We start from the raw sequence: 15,645 nt of genomic DNA, 5'->3' as shown, positions 1-15,645 counted from the left end.
ACATAATTAGCCAAGACGGCGACGCTGTTCCGCCGTGTGCTGCGTTGACAAAAAAGTCAAACTTGCCCTTTGATAAAAAAAAAAATGTCTCGCGTTTACGTACAGCCATACGTTTGTTAGTGAAGGGGTGTCAGGTGGGTGGGAGGGGAGTTTGAGCAGCGGTGTCCACCTCCAGCTCAATGAGCCACGATGCTTTAATTGCCTGACATTCTGTCAGCGCACACACCCCCAAAAAAAAAGCCCAGCGAGAAACGGAGATCACGAAACTCGCAAAGCTGTGATAAAGCCACAACAGACTGTTAAGTTTGGAGCCAAATTATAGATAAGGGGAGAAAGCGTTTAATTTAGCAATTGTCGCAAGTTTTAAAGGACTTTTGTGTCCTTTTGTGCAAATATGGTCGGGCGTTGTATGAGAGTGTGCAGGGGGTGACACAAAACGTCACTAGACTTCAGATTCTTTTTTTTTTTTTTTTAAATGAAAGAATTTATTGCGATTTTATCCTTTAAATCGTATGCCCTAAATTCAAGCAACTTTCACAAAGGAGGTGTCACGAATTTGCGATAAGGTGCTTGACTTCAAAGTTGAAATTTCCAAACATTTCTATAAAGATGCGGAAAAAAAACATTTATTTGTACATACATACAGCGGCAAATTATTCAAAAGACATAACTTTATAAACACGTTAAAAACTCAGTATTCCCTAATAAGGGCCCTATTTTCAAGGCGAACAATCTCTTAGTGAAAAAAAAATAAATAAAAAATATTAAAAAATAACTTGACTGTGTTTGGGAATTTGGAAGACCGCCAGTGTTGGGAAAGTTCATTTTCTACTCGAACTTGTTCAAACTTCAGTTCACAAATTTTAAACGAGTTAGTTTAATTCATAGGATTTAGTTCTGATCTCGATAAATACTGCTGGATTTTGCTGCTTAACTCATATTCCAATAGCACATTATTAACCAAAATACCATATTTAGACTAGTAGGGCTGCATAGAACATATTGTCAAAACAAAAAAACAATTGGGGTTGACTTCCCCTAACTCATTCACTCGCCGCCATTTTCACATTTCGTAATCCCATTCGCTCCCGGCTGTTTGACTGGATTTTGACTGATTTTGCAAGGCCCACAGAATATTGTGTTCAATTGCTATAAAAACATGGAACCTATCAAAAGAAAGATTAAAGTCTCTTCTTTCATCAGGAAAAAAAAGTATGTTTCTATCTGTTTCCGTTTTGCAGCAATTAGCATTAGAAGAGAGCTAAGTTTCATCAGTTTTCACAAATCTAAAATTGTAAGTTATTGAGCTTTTTGTCTAAATGGCCCTGGTTGATCTCCTTTGCTCTGCTGCCACCTACTGGCCGTTTGTGTAATAACTACCATTTCTACAACCGTTCTTTGCAGTTGAGAGGCTACATCAAAGCCTTCTGTATGCTCTAGCATAAAAAACAAAACAAAAAAACAAAAAAAAAGTATAAATGCGTCTTTGGGACACTTAGAGCATTAAAACAACGTATTTATACGTTATTGGGAGCAAATGAGTTAAGAACAGGGGTCTCCAAGTGCAGTCCTCAAGATCCCCTATCAAGCCTGTTTTCGATGTCAACCTCCTCCAACACACCTGAATCAAATAATTACCAGGCTACTGCAGAGCTTGCTGATGACCTGAACACGAACTTGTGTGGGATCATTTTCCAGAAAAAGAAAAAAGATCTAATTTCAAATTGTAGAACTTTTGGGATGCCAGTGTATTTGCAATGCTCTTTTTTTTTTTTTTTTTTACTTCTTTTTTTGATTATTGTAACCTCACACCAATGGTAAAAGCTATCATTGCAGACAAATTATAGCTCCTTCTTCATTGTAGAGATATAATTTACTGCCGTCACTCTGCGCTCGCCTCGCCGCCACCGTGCTTTGCCATGTTAAACATTTTTTTGCACCGCTGGATGAGGCTCACATTGTCCGTAAACAATCAACAGCGGGCATCCGTCGTGTATTTAGGCACACACCACAAGGTTTGTCCAAGCTCGCCACCGCAATTTGAAACTTAAAACAGACAAACAATTCAAAGGAGGCACACGGGCTTGCCAGACAGTTTTGTGGAAAAAAAAATAAATAAATAAATAAAAATGGCGTGGGTTCACTTGATAGATGTGAGGATGTACGAAGATTAACAAGACAAACACAGTGGGTCCCTTTTCTGCATTCGTTTGTCATTCTTGCCTTGTTTCTTCTCAATTCCCGTTTGGTTTTGCTTCAAGTAAGGAGATAAAACTTTATCTATGATTGAACTTCCTGTCGCCGTGTTTTTTGTTTTTTTTTGCCAGTCCCATTAAAACTAAGTTAGTAACCCCTGTTGCCACCACCACCCACCCTCACCAGATGCTTTTGTGTTGAAAAATAGAAAACACGTGTTTACCTTCAGCAATACCCAACCACACACATGACCCCCCCGAGACTGCGCTCGTACCTGGCCTCTGGTCAAAATAAATATTCAATATATACTTTTGCTGCAGAACATCACTTACACAAATACGGTAGCGTTGTACAAAATAAGGTGATTCAAGCCAAAGGGTTTTAGAACTTGCGGAGGTGTAAAAATCCGTTTTTATTGACTTGTAATTGCTCGAGAGATCCGTCATCTTAGCTTTAACGATACATTTATTTGCTTGGGCACAACTCTCCCACTTTAACACACAAAAACCACTTCCTAAATCAAGTTCTTTTGTGGGGACGCATGGTCTCAGGGTTAAGTATCCCACTTCTGCCACAGAAGTTTGAGGAACAATACATAGATTGGAATCCGGGTCTTATTTTAGCTCAAGACACAACTCAATTGAGCCATTTCAGACATTCTCATGCTCAGGTACCTCGAGTATCTTTTCCTTACATGGTCTGGAAGTCCAATTTCTCACTGAACTCTAGGACAAGTGTCCTCCACAGGTTTTAACCAGGATCTAAACACATACGATGGCCTGGATGCACAAACAGCTACTTGAGCCACGAATGCTCTCATAGAACGCTAAGAAGAGTAGTACCATAAACCCTGTTTTTAAACCAGGTATTATTGTAAGACCTGTACCCTGAGCAGGATACCGTAGAACCAAACACTTTGGTACACATGGCCTCAAAGGCAGCATTGATCAGTAGTGGAGTGGTTGTCTCCCATCCATCAGGTTGTGGGTTCGATCCTCACCCCTGACGTACCATTGGAGTGTGTGTGAAAGTTTTATATAAAAAGCAGTCGATTGACCATCCTTGTTTGAAAACCAAATCCTTGTTTTGAAACCTTAATTTGAAACCCAGGATCGAAACCCTAATTTGGATCCCCACCTCTGGCTTCAAACCCTATTCCAAGCTCCAAACCATAATTTAAACCTCTAACCTTTTGCTGGAAGAATTTGATACCCTTGTGTGTAACGCTAACCCAGTCTTGAAGCGCTAACTCAATTCAAACACCTAAAAATCCCCTTCAGAAACCATCATTTGAAACCCTAACCCAGACTTATAACTAGGGATGGGCGAGTACCGATACCAGGTATCGGGCCGATATCAGCCTTTTTTCAAGTACTCGAGTACTCGTGACGCAGACGAGTACAAGCGTTAAGTGAGTCCTCCTTGCCTGTAAGTGGCGCTAGCTTGCTAGCTAGTTTTTCACCAAAACTTCACCGGTTTGGAAATACTTCAAAATTGTGAATCTTAAACTAAAAGAGCATTTTTGTGTTTTATTTTGAGCGTTAAGACTATTGAAGAGTGACTGTGCTGTTCTTTTTTTGGGGGTCAAAATTAAAGGAAATATATTTGTTTAAAAATATCTTTTAATGATTTTTCTTTTATTTGTCAGAATGTACTACTGGTATCGGCAGTTGGTATCGGTGAGTACTGAGGGTCTGAGTCTCGGTATCGGTCTGAAAAAAAAAGTGGTATCGAACAATCCTTACTTATAACCCTAATTTGAAGTTCTGTTTTTTTACCCTAAACCTATGCTTGAAACCCTAACCTGTAGTAGAACCCCTAACTGTCTCCAAAACCTAATTTGAAATTCTAACTCACCATCCAAACACTAAACCAAAATTTGGACCTCCCACTCAACCATGAAACTTGTAACTTGAGACCCTAACCTTTGCTACAAACTTCAATTTGAAACCCGACCTACCTAAGCTAGGCTTGAAATCCTGACGTTTTGCATGAACCTAACCATCCAGTTTCAGACTAAATTTCTCACAGAACTACAAAGAGGGACTATCGATTCAGCGTACTGGGTTGAATGATACTGAACAGTAACCTTAGCGCACTGACTACTCAGGGTCCTTCCATGCCATTGCTAAGCGGCTAGCCAATCACACGCCTGCCTCCGTTGTTACTCTCAACAGAAGACCCCGATTTGATCGCAGGTCTTATTGCGTTAAATGGTTGGATGGTCCCAAAGCTTTAAACCCAACGTGTGTCTCCATTTGTCAAAGAACTCTATCCTTCACCTAGATTTCTACTTACTGACCCAGACACGCTTCCTTCTCCTATATCAGTCATCCCACTGCTTCATCTATCTACGTATGGTATGACACAGTTTCACCCGTCCCAATGGTTCTTTCAACGGTACGCGGCCTGGATGACCGTCGGGTCAAGCATCCCCGCTTTGACACCGTTTGCCTCAGCACCTTGAGGAGAGTATTGCCTTCAATCTCGGTTTGAAAATGGGTCTAATAGGTTGGGAAAATTGTAGAGGCTACCTTATAACCTTTTACACATTTCAATCATTCTTCACCTTCACCCCGAATCTGAACTGAAAAAAAAAAAAAAAAAAAAAAAAGTACGCCGAGCATTCCTTTTTGGTATGCTAGCCAGACTGTTGACTCCACCGCTAACTGTCCCACTTCTGTCACCATTAGTCACAATACTCTTGGAACTGGTGGCCTTTTGGTTTGGAAAAACCTTTTCAGTAACCACAACACCAAAATAAATAAAAAATACAGACTGTCTGGGCATGGTAGCCATTATTATGTACAGCTAGCACACATCCTCACAGAACCGCAAAAAAAAAACAACGGCCAACTTGAATTTCCCTCAGGGATTAATAAAGTCAGCTTTAAATTTGAGTCTGAAGGCGGACGTCTTTTTTTGTTTTGGTCTCTCAGCCGCAATACGTTGAAATCATTATCTTCCACTCAGCAACTTTAGTCCGTTTTCTGCATGGTTGCCTGTAATCTTGTGCTACTATTGAAAGCGCAGTTTTATGATGTGTGCTTTTTATGAGCTCCGTTTTTGTTCTTACTGTATATATTTATGATTTGGATATCTGTCGAGTCTTCTGAGCTCCAGTTCACAGCTCAAGAACAGCATTTGTTGATGTGGAGAGCTTAATACGGAGTTAAATTGGTTACCTCTCTCACTTCTCTCGCTTTCTCTCTCCCTGCCGTGCTCAGCAGGAAACACAGAATAAAACATCCGAATGTGGTTTGTGAAGTCAGGGAAAAAAAAAAAAAAAAAAAAAGAACCCAGCCACTCCTTTCCCAAACATCTTGAAGCCGACATTATAAGCTGCAGCCCAGAAATATAATGCAGCGTCAAGCGACTGAGAAATTCTTGCACCGGATCCAGTTTAATGGAAGCGAAGTGAGCCCGTCGCCGTCCACAGCAAAACTCTGGCCAAGTTGTTGCACCTAGCGGCCCATATAATTATGTAGATTCCAAAGATTCTAACATGCTTTTTTTCATAGACCACGAGAAATAACTCGTCTGTGAGCGCACATGTGGCAAGTGCAAGTGTTTAATTTTAATGTTGGCCGTTTTCCTCAGCGAGGAAGTTTTATTTCAAGGCATTACCTCCGCTTCCATGGTAATGAATATGACTTTCCAAATGGGGGAAAGTCATCATTGCTTCCTAACCACCTGTGAGTCTGCATTTTATTTTACCACATGAATGCTCAGACAAAGTCAATGTTACGTTAGAGTTTCATTTAGCATTTTTGCTGTATGCTGAACATGAGCTTCATTTTAACGACAAGGCTGTTTTTCCAAACATATGGATTCAATCAATCGCACATGCTTTCCTAATGGATCAATCGAAATATTCATAAATAAAACTGTATTAAAGAGAAATTAAATTTTTTGCCAGGTAAATTTGAAGATTTGCCTTAGCATAAAAAAATGATAATTAAAAGTGAGTAGGTGATTAGTTGGATTGGTGTTTGTCAGGTTTAAAATCTTTAAAGAAAATTTTTTCAGTCCTACATATCATTAAATTGACACTCATCGGAATTTGGCTGCGTCTGCGCACGGGCTAAAAAAAAAAAAAAAAAAAAAAAGTATATGAAGTTGGTCACCTGTAAAACCTCACTTCCTGACCATTCAAATAACATGCTGAGCTGTGGTGGTGACCATTCAAATGTTAGCCCACTGGTAGCACTCTGCGCTTCCAAACCGTAGACATGGTCATGGCGTGGGTTCGATCCACAAGTTGGGCTCTGATTTAGAAAATTGTCTTTTGTGGAGTAAGACTAAGTTTTTTTTGTTAATAAACTACAATATAACATGGCATCTTTGAGAATCATTTAAGTATCTCAAGGACAGGTGGCGCATCCCCTTTTTGGAAATCAAAATATGGCTACCCTATAGTTTACAGCCACATGCGTTGACCAACTAGAATTAGCAAGTTAGCATGAACTTGCTAATGGCGTTAACCAACCGCTGGAAAACATAACATTGCACTCTCATGCGTACCACAATTAGAATGTACACAAATGACTATAAAACCCAAATCAGACCAGTTTGGTAAAAAAGAAGTTATCCTAATTTCTCATGAACCAGCAACTCCAATTGTCATTTCATCACCTTCTTCCATTTTCTTAACCGCTTACTCATCACAAGGGTCGCAGGGGTGCTGTAGCCTATCCCAGCCAGCTTTGGGTAGTCGGAGGTGTACACCCAGAACTGGCTGTCAGCCAGTGATTTCAAAATAAGAGCAAATACCTGTTGGGCATGTGGCCAATACAAAAGATTGAAAAAAAAAAATATTGATTTTGAATGCTAGCCAACGAGAGTCAAGATAGAGCGCAAAATGGAATCAGTACACATCCTTTGACCTCTCACCCCGTCGATGTTCTGTCAATGAAGTCTGCGAATGTTTGAGATTAGGACCTCAGCCTGTCGTGGCAATCAAATGCACTTATCTGTGAGGTCCGAATTCATTTCAACATTTAACAGCCGGTGTATCTCCATAGTCTGTGTGAAATAAACAGAATAAAAAAATAAAAAATATGACTGGTTCCGTTTAACAAGTTTATTACATTTGCTGCCATGGAAGTGGACGATAACCTGGAAGCAAGAAAGTTCATGAAGTTAGCACGCAACTCAACAAAAATTGACAAAACAAACTTACGGTAATTTCTTTACTTGCTCTACCAAGAAAGCCAAGGTGGGCCACAGCCACGCCGACAGCAATTTGCCAGGCAAGGGCAAGGGCTAAAAAGTGGGACACAGTAAGGCAGAGGGCACGGGAGAAGGTCGCACGGATGACAAACACAACTCGGCAAGCACTTTGCGTCGAGTCCGTTAACCCAAGTTGGTTGTATTGCAGTGGAACCCAATCACTTTGCTGGCTTCTCGGGGCACTCCCATCCAACACGGGAGGTGCAAAATATCCACGTGTTAAACTATCTCCTAAAGAGAAGGCATAAAAGTCACAATAGTTTTGTGCATGCACAAATTCACTGGCACTTACCCTTTGCATGCCGTGCAAACACTAACAGCCAGAGCGCAAACACCCTGAAGAAGGAAAATGACAAGTGAAAAAAAAAACAGATTTAAAAGTCAGTAAAAAGTGCATCAAAAAAAAAATAAAATAAAAAAATAGAAATATTACATCATATACAAGTCCCAAGCCATTGGTAACATGGTCGCCGGCTCCTGTTTTGTTGCTCGTGCTCGTGTCCTCATGTTGCTGGCAACTTGCTGGCTCTATTTAGGGGCTCTCACCTGCACCAATCAGCTTGCTGCATGCTCTCGATTATTGCACCCAGGTGTGCAGGAGTTTGTAGCTTGGGTAGCGCCAATAAATGCTCTCAATGTCAAAGCGCTTTGAAATCTCACCAGTGGTTGTCAAAGCAGGGTCAAAGTGTGGATAACTACGTACAGTTTAGGGACCAATAAAAACAAATGTAAAAAAATGAATTCATTACTTCCCTTAACTAAGCCTTTAGTTGTTGGATAATAAAATGTTCTGATATCATTGTGAAGCTCCTCTGTAAGAACTTAAGAGAGATGGGTTTAAATATGGTTCTGGACAAAAATGTAAATGGAAAAATGTGAAAAAATGTTGGGGGAAAAAAAAAAAAAATGTTCTCCCCTTGTTACAGGTTTTCATTTCAGTCATGATATTGCTTGGGAAAAATACAACTTTAATCTTGTAAAATTTGGATTTTGCACACAAAAAAACGTATAAATACGTCTTTGGGACACTTAAAACATTTTTTTTTAAACGTATTTACACGTTATTGGGAGCAAATGAGTTAAAGGTGCATGAGGTGATCGTTGATACTCATTGGTTGTCCTTCATTGTAGAGTGAAAGCATCTGCGGCTCTTCATAAATGTGTTGCACGACATTTTGTGAATAAAACACTCCACAAGGAAAAAAATCATTGTGATGACACATGGGCAGGAACTGAAAATTCTTTTATAGTAATTGATTTCTACCAATCTAATGATACAGACAATCAAGATTTCAGAAACGTATGCACAGACTTCCTGACCTTATTTTTTTTTCTTTTCTTTTCAATAATAAACGTCCGGTACAACATGTAGGAAACACAAGCACAACAGCCAGTGATGTTATTGTGTTCAAAATCAGCGCCTCCATTGTCCTGCACGCGGATCATTCGTACTCGTCATCGCGCTAATGAGGCGCGCCGGCCCTTTAACACTCCAGGCCGACTGCTTCTCAGGGGAGCTCTCGCCACGTGGCCCATTGATGACGGCGCCGATCTCCGCGGAGCATCGCTTCCCTTTAATCATCCCTCTTGTTCAAACTTCCGCCGTCGTAGCCCCAGGCGAGTCACAAGTGCCGACTCACCACTGTTTCATCAATAGTCTTGTCATTTTTATTTCCTTGCCGCGGGATCGGCGCGTGGTACGTTTTCCTCACAGTGATGGGACTGTATCGGCCATACGGGCTTGCCGTCACGGGACTTCACGGATAGTTCGAGGCGATGATATGTAAAACGCGAAGACTGAATTTGACCTACGCTGACGGCGTGTAATATGACATAAAGAGGAGAAAACGCTGCAATTTGTCATCCGAGTGAGCGATCAATCGCCACTATGATCACATTTGGAGGATGCTTGCTGAGGTTATGACAAAAGACTTCCAGGGGAGGATTAAGTGTGCAGAAACTCCATTGAGGTATTACCGCATTTTCCGCACCTATAAGGCGCACCTTCAATGAATGACATATTTTAAAACTTTTTCCATATTTAAGGCGCTACAGTAGAGGCTGTGGTTACATTATGCATCCATAAAGGGAATGTCAACAAAACAGTCAGATAGGTCGCTCAAACTTTATTAATAGATTACAAACCAGCTTTCTGACAACTCCATTCACTCCCAAAATGAATAAACAGCTGTTTTATTATTTTCTCTCAGGTAAAGTATTAGTATTAGCTAGCGATCCAAGATGGCGGAATCTTCTGCGCATGCGCGTCACCGATAGCGTCTTGACAGCGAGACCTGTTGCGGCTCAATATTGATCCATATATAAGGCGCACTGGATTATAATATGGTCAGCTTTTGAAAAAATTGAAGGCTTTTAGGTGCGGAAAATACGGTATTCAAATTAGCCACAATGTCGTGTTAATAATAAGTCCGAAATGTGAAAAGCTTCCTTTCAGACACTTTTTTTTTTGTGACATTGGCAGCTTACTTGGTTTTTGTAATTTCACACTTGAAAGCTGAACAGGCACTCCTGTGACCCGGTATGGGAATACAGTACAAGCAAATAAAAATAACTCCGTAATATTGTACTGACTGTCCCCTTTAAAGCGATCTTTAAATCCAGCGCGCAATGTGATAATCCCAATCAAATTCCAGACAGCACAAAGATATGTTAGTCGTCTTCTATTTTTGGATTTTTTTTTTTCCCTCTCTTTTGTGTATTTCAACACAGAGATTTGCCGTCACATTAAATTAAGGGCACGGTGACTCATTTTCTGCAACACACATTAGAGTTGAAAATAATGTTATGTCTCAAGGGTGTGACGAGATTTTCCATTCAAAATTATTATTGGATGGATAGCGAGTTTGAAAGAGAAGTCGGCGACAGCCAATCCAATCTATGCGCACGCTTTCTTTGAGGCAAGCGTTTTTTTGGGTTGTTTTTTTTTAATCACATTGTGTGACAAGTGATAAATATGCAGTGGTTAAAGTGCATCAATTGAATCATACAGTTTTTTGATGCGCTGCTGAGATGTAGACGTTATGTCGTTCAACAAAACAAAAAGAAAAAACAAAAAAGTCCAGCCTGCAACTTAAAAATGCAAAACAATGGACAATAGGAACATGAGTTTGTCGAGCGTCTATTCCCGCAAGGCGGCGCGATAACGATCCCACAGGATTGTCACTGTCAACGCTGTCAACGAGAGCGATTAGAAGGACGTGCGCCCGGCACAGGCGGGCGCTTTGTTGGGTTCTCTGTGTTAAATTGTGTTTGTAGTCTCTCACCATGGCAGATTAATAATGGCTTGTAATCATGAGAAATGGGGAGTGTTTGGGGTTTCCGGCTAAGTGTTTTTATGTTGCATAGACTGGAAGCCTTTGCGTCAAGGAGGAACATATAAAACAGCATTTTTAATGGCGGTTCTCATTATGTTCTCGCTGGTAAAGTCACACTGGGGAGTCGGGGTTGATTGGTATTGATTGGCCTGCATATATGTGATCTACTTACCTTGCTGCTGAAGTCGCTTTCGAGAGGATGTCATCGAGGGCAAGGACCCAAAATCAAGCTGAACATCATCACATACTAGCCGTCATTCACTTTCTGCTCGTGCGCAATTGCTTAAAAACATTTAATCCAGTACAAGATGAGATGTCGTCTTAGCGGAAGCCCCAAAAGCCCAACACAATTCGTTCCGTGACGCTGGTCCACTTCCAGCCGTCCATCCATTTGCTATAAGGGCCCGTCCTAATTAGAGTCACGGATGAGCTGCAGCCTATCCCAGCTGGATTTGGGTGAGAGTTTTTTGGACACAAGGATTGGTCGCCAGCCAATCGTACATATGGACCAACAACCATTCACACTCACATTTGCAGCAAAAGTCTGTGGAAGGCATTCAGGCTGGTTGACTTCCAAAGTCTTAGCATCATTATTAATGACATTTAAAATAAAAAAAAAAAAAAAGTAACAGTGTTTTTATATTCATAACCAGTGATGCCGTGTTAACTCCAAAATTTGTGCATTTTCAATTGACGACTAATTGCGTTACTATTTCAGCAAATTTGTTACGTGAGATCCTGAAAAAAATAGTTTTTTTTAAATTAAAATAAATATGAGTCAAAAATATTGTGTTTATTTATTTTTTTTCATAACCATCACTGTTTAAAAAAAATACTTCCAATTCAGTGGCGAAACAGGGTGTCATTTTTATATTAAGTGGGTGGTCAGTATCTGTGAAATGAAACTATTAAAGTAACTTGTAATCTAAATTAGTTACTTTTAAAGCAAGTCATCAGTAAAGTAACTAAGTTACTTTTAAAAACAAGTAATAAAGTAACCGAGTTAGTTTTTCAAGGTAACAACTGCAAACTAGTTGCCATATAAGCTAACTTTTCGTCTACTAGTACTTTTCTTCTCGTTAGCACTATTTTGTACAGTCTTGCATGGCCTGCAGAGCCACGCTGTCTCTCATAGGTCACACATCTGTGTTGGGAGAGGAAACATGTAATTGTTGTGATGGTCATCTTGAGTACGCCACAAGAGCAGAAAGCACACTTGCAGGAGATGTGAAAATATTTTTGACATTCAGCTTCAGATCGAGATGTTTTGGTAATATAGAGTCCCATTTCTTGCTGCCCTCCTCTCAAATGAATCACCTTAACAGCCACATACCGAAAAGTCAATAAATTAAAAGGAGACTTTTGTTCTATTTACGTTGTTATTGTTATCGCGTCTCATTCTGACTGATGGATTCAATCCAGCTTAGTTTTCACAAGTTACCAACTGAGTTGGAAACTGTGCAGCTATATTTGAACTGTGGAAAAGTAGCACAAAAGAGCGATGACAATTTTCAGTAATGTACCAAATATAATCCTCCCGGTTGCTTTATTTGCATATCAGCTTACATGCAAAATAGCAGCTCTGACCTTCGACTTGCTAATTTGTAGTCTTGCAACAACAAGGAGAATTGGATGGTACAAGACCGGTCAGCTGACACTCTCAAGGTCTCTTGTGTTACGCAACACGTCAAAGTCGATCTCGTGTTGAAAGATCTCATGGCCGAGGAGGAGATTCATTGTCTGGACCAACATTTATCAGGAATCTGATGAGGAAGCAAAACTATTCTGACCGTGGCCTGTGAGAAACGATTCCATCGCTCCTCAGAGCGGTCACTGGTCAGCCCGAGGCCTGGCGGGGGTCCGGTATGAACGCCGCCTTACTCCCTGACCTCTGTAATTGAGACGCAGGAAGAACACTGCAAACGCATATCGCGCGCAAAACTATTTTAACGCAGACTGCCGTGGAAGTTGCCAGGGAAAACAAGTCCGTCGAGGAGTCGTCTGCCCCTCGCGGTTTTGGTGGCGAGGCCTGCCGCGGACTCTGTGATTAAAAGGAGCACGCGCTAATTTAGCTCCAACTGGCAGCCGCAGTAGAAAGTCAGTGTCAGGCGGGCAGGACATCCCTAGATAAATGGCTGTTTAAATAGATACCGAACCAGGCAGAAAGCCAGATGGAGTTGCTCTCTGAAAGAGAAACTCCAAGGGTCATGCGTCAGGTTTTCGTCAAGATACCCTAAAGCCGCGTTTCCACCAAGCGGCACAGTACAGTTGGGTTCGCCGCAGTGCGGTTCAGATCCATAAATCCTGACCGGGCTCCCACCGCGGGTTGCGTAGGTAGGACGCGCACAGCTGGGTCAACTACGTCAATAGCGTGACATCACAGCAACAAGACGAGATGTAATTCGCCGGCGATTTACGGCAAGATGATAAACACGAGCCAGTAAACACCGACTGCCCCCGTGGCTTCCCTCATAACATCTCTCAACCTTCCCTTGGGTCTTCCTCGAGTTCTGTCCTGACAGGTCCATCCTCATCATACTTACTATCTCCTCTGGACGTGTCCAAACTATCTAAGGGCTGGTACACACAAACAGATATTTCATTATGAAACCTGTTAACTCTTTGACCGCCAAAAACGTTTAATAACGGTCAGTAAAATCACGACGTATATTGCCATAAACGTAAAATAATGTCAACAAATTTTTTTGATCGTTTCTTGCAGCGCTGCCTGGTCAATGGGTTGTGGAATCTAAAACACTCTAAACTATGGCCAGCAGATGGAAGCATTGTATCTTTTTTCGTCAATGATCAAAGCCTCTGTCATATCAAAGTTTTTCTTTGATAACATCTGGCAGGAAAAGAGTTAAGTACTATATTGGCCATTTTGTTTACCAATCCCAGTATTGGTATTTTGTTTTGCACAAAAACCCCAAGAAAGTTGGATCAAATTGACCCAAAGTAGTGGGTTGGTCCAATTTTTGGCTGAAATTGGCCAAAAAAACAAACAAAACATTTTTAAGAGTATTATTTTTGTTTTGTTTTTTGTTATGCAGCTCCTTCTGAACTTCCCTGTACTTCTCAAACTAAATAAAACCAAAAATCGTGCTTATTACTTGTGCTCAGTCATCTTCATGACACCGAAACGACTCACGACTGTAAATACTGTATCGTCACAGTCATCCGTTTCGAATGTGAGTCCAGTGAATATTCTGCTTCTCATGCAGTTGGCGTCCTTTCAGGCGTCGGTGTCGCGAAAACCAAAATGAAGAAGCAAAAACACTCATGCAGTTAATCTTTTGATTACTTTGATTACTGGTTGAAATGAAGTCCACTGAGGCATGTTTGATATTTTGACACCACCTACAATTACAATTACAGATGATGTTTGGCCTTTTTTTTTTTTTTTTTTTTTTTTTTAGGAGTAGTTTGGTCTAACTCCACATTGTAAAACATTTGGTGCCTTGTAAGAGGTTTGAATAGCACAAAATTTCAAATGAAGCACAGATTCAAACAGGAGCCTTAATGCAAACTCCAAAACATCAAGTATGGTGGCCCACATAGGTCAAAAACGGACTCGATTATGAGCTGCTTTACACATTTCGGAGTGCAAATACTACAAACCTGCACGCACAGACTGTGATGACGATTAATTGACTACAAAGTGTTTCTCAATGCTTTATGACACATCATTTTTTTTCATTGGCTGTGATTTAGCTTGAAAGTCAGGCATCCGAAAAGGGCGCAGGACAGCCGCCAGGTACGAGTGCGGAGCTGAAAGGAAGTCGGCGTGATCCACATGAGTCATGAGAGTGTGTGTGGCAAATATTAGAAGAAAGGCTGCGGAGCATCTGCACACAACACGCCCACTCTAAGAATGCAAACACAATTATCTCATTGGCTCATGCTGTTTTTTCCCCCCCCCGTAATTAATTATTCTCTGCAAACACTTCCCTCAGTGCCGTACAGTATGTAAATAAATACTCTTTTGCCGATCCAATAGAGGTTGCGTTGAGGACGAAAACAGTTTTGCAGCTTTACAAGCAACTTTTAAGTTGTGTTTACTGCTGAACTAATCTTCAGATTGTGTTTTTTTGTAAACATCTTGCCTCCTTTATAGTTTGAGGAACGAAGTCCACGTGGACGAACAGGGCAGCTTTATTAGTGATGCAACACCCATTGCCTCACTTTTTCTGAGATTCTAGTTCTATTAACTCATTCACTCCCAAAAACGTATTTATACTGTTTTTTGTTTGTTTGTTTTTTTTTGTTTTTTTTAGGTTGTTGTATGCTAGAGTTTTTGTATGAAGGCTTTGATGCAGTTTCTTACCTGAAGCGGTCGCTTAAAGCGATGGTACTTATTACCAAAATAAATAAATAAATAAATAAAAGGCCAGCAGGTGGCAGCAAAGTATAAGAGATCAACCAGGTCCATGTTGCAACAAGCTCTTTTTCCCAGGATTTTCAACAGGTTTTTGAATAATGATGAAGCTTAGCTAATTCTAATGCTAATTGCTACAAAACATAAAAACAGATAAAAAAAATATATATACCGTTCTCTTTTTTTCTCCTGCTGAAAGAAGAGACACATTTTTCTTTTGGTATGTTCCATGTTTTTATAGCAATAGAACATGAAAATGGCTGGGAGTGAATGAGTTAAGAGCCAGAGAGATACTTCTTAGAATAAGAGGCTTTTTTTTTTTTTTTTTTTTTTGGTGGGAGATCACAGGCCATGAAGCGGCGGAACCTTCGCCTTCACTTAGGACAAAGGGCTGCTGAGAAGAAGAGCAAAGTGAGAGGAGATCACAAGACACGATGGAGTCGTAGATTCTCGGTGACAGGCTTGCTGCACTTTTTTTTCTTACCTCAAAGCCGTCGTTGAAGT

At 40.7% G+C, this 15,645-nt stretch overlaps 1 protein-coding gene and 1 long non-coding RNA gene across 3 annotated transcripts in view; one reads left to right on the top strand and one right to left on the bottom strand.

Annotated features, from left to right (window-relative positions):
- The window catches only part of gpc6b (glypican 6b), a 105,099-nt gene that overhangs the window by 80,173 nt on the left and 9,281 nt on the right, over window positions 1–15,645 (top strand). The gene's annotated exons all lie outside the window — the stretch shown is intronic.
- Window positions 7,404–8,022, bottom strand: LOC144030876 (uncharacterized). The gene is made up of 3 exons (XR_013287384.1): window positions 7,862–8,022; window positions 7,721–7,764; window positions 7,404–7,659 (listed from the first exon to the last, which is right to left on the bottom strand). It is a non-coding gene; the product is annotated as an uncharacterized LOC144030876 (long non-coding RNA).

Source organism: Festucalex cinctus, chromosome 11 (assembly GCF_051991245.1).
Source record: "Festucalex cinctus isolate MCC-2025b chromosome 11, RoL_Fcin_1.0, whole genome shotgun sequence".
Lineage (NCBI taxonomy): Eukaryota > Metazoa > Chordata > Actinopteri > Syngnathiformes > Syngnathidae > Festucalex > Festucalex cinctus.
The sequence above is the reverse complement of the archived record's forward strand: the minus strand, read 5'-3'. Positions and strand labels throughout refer to the sequence as shown.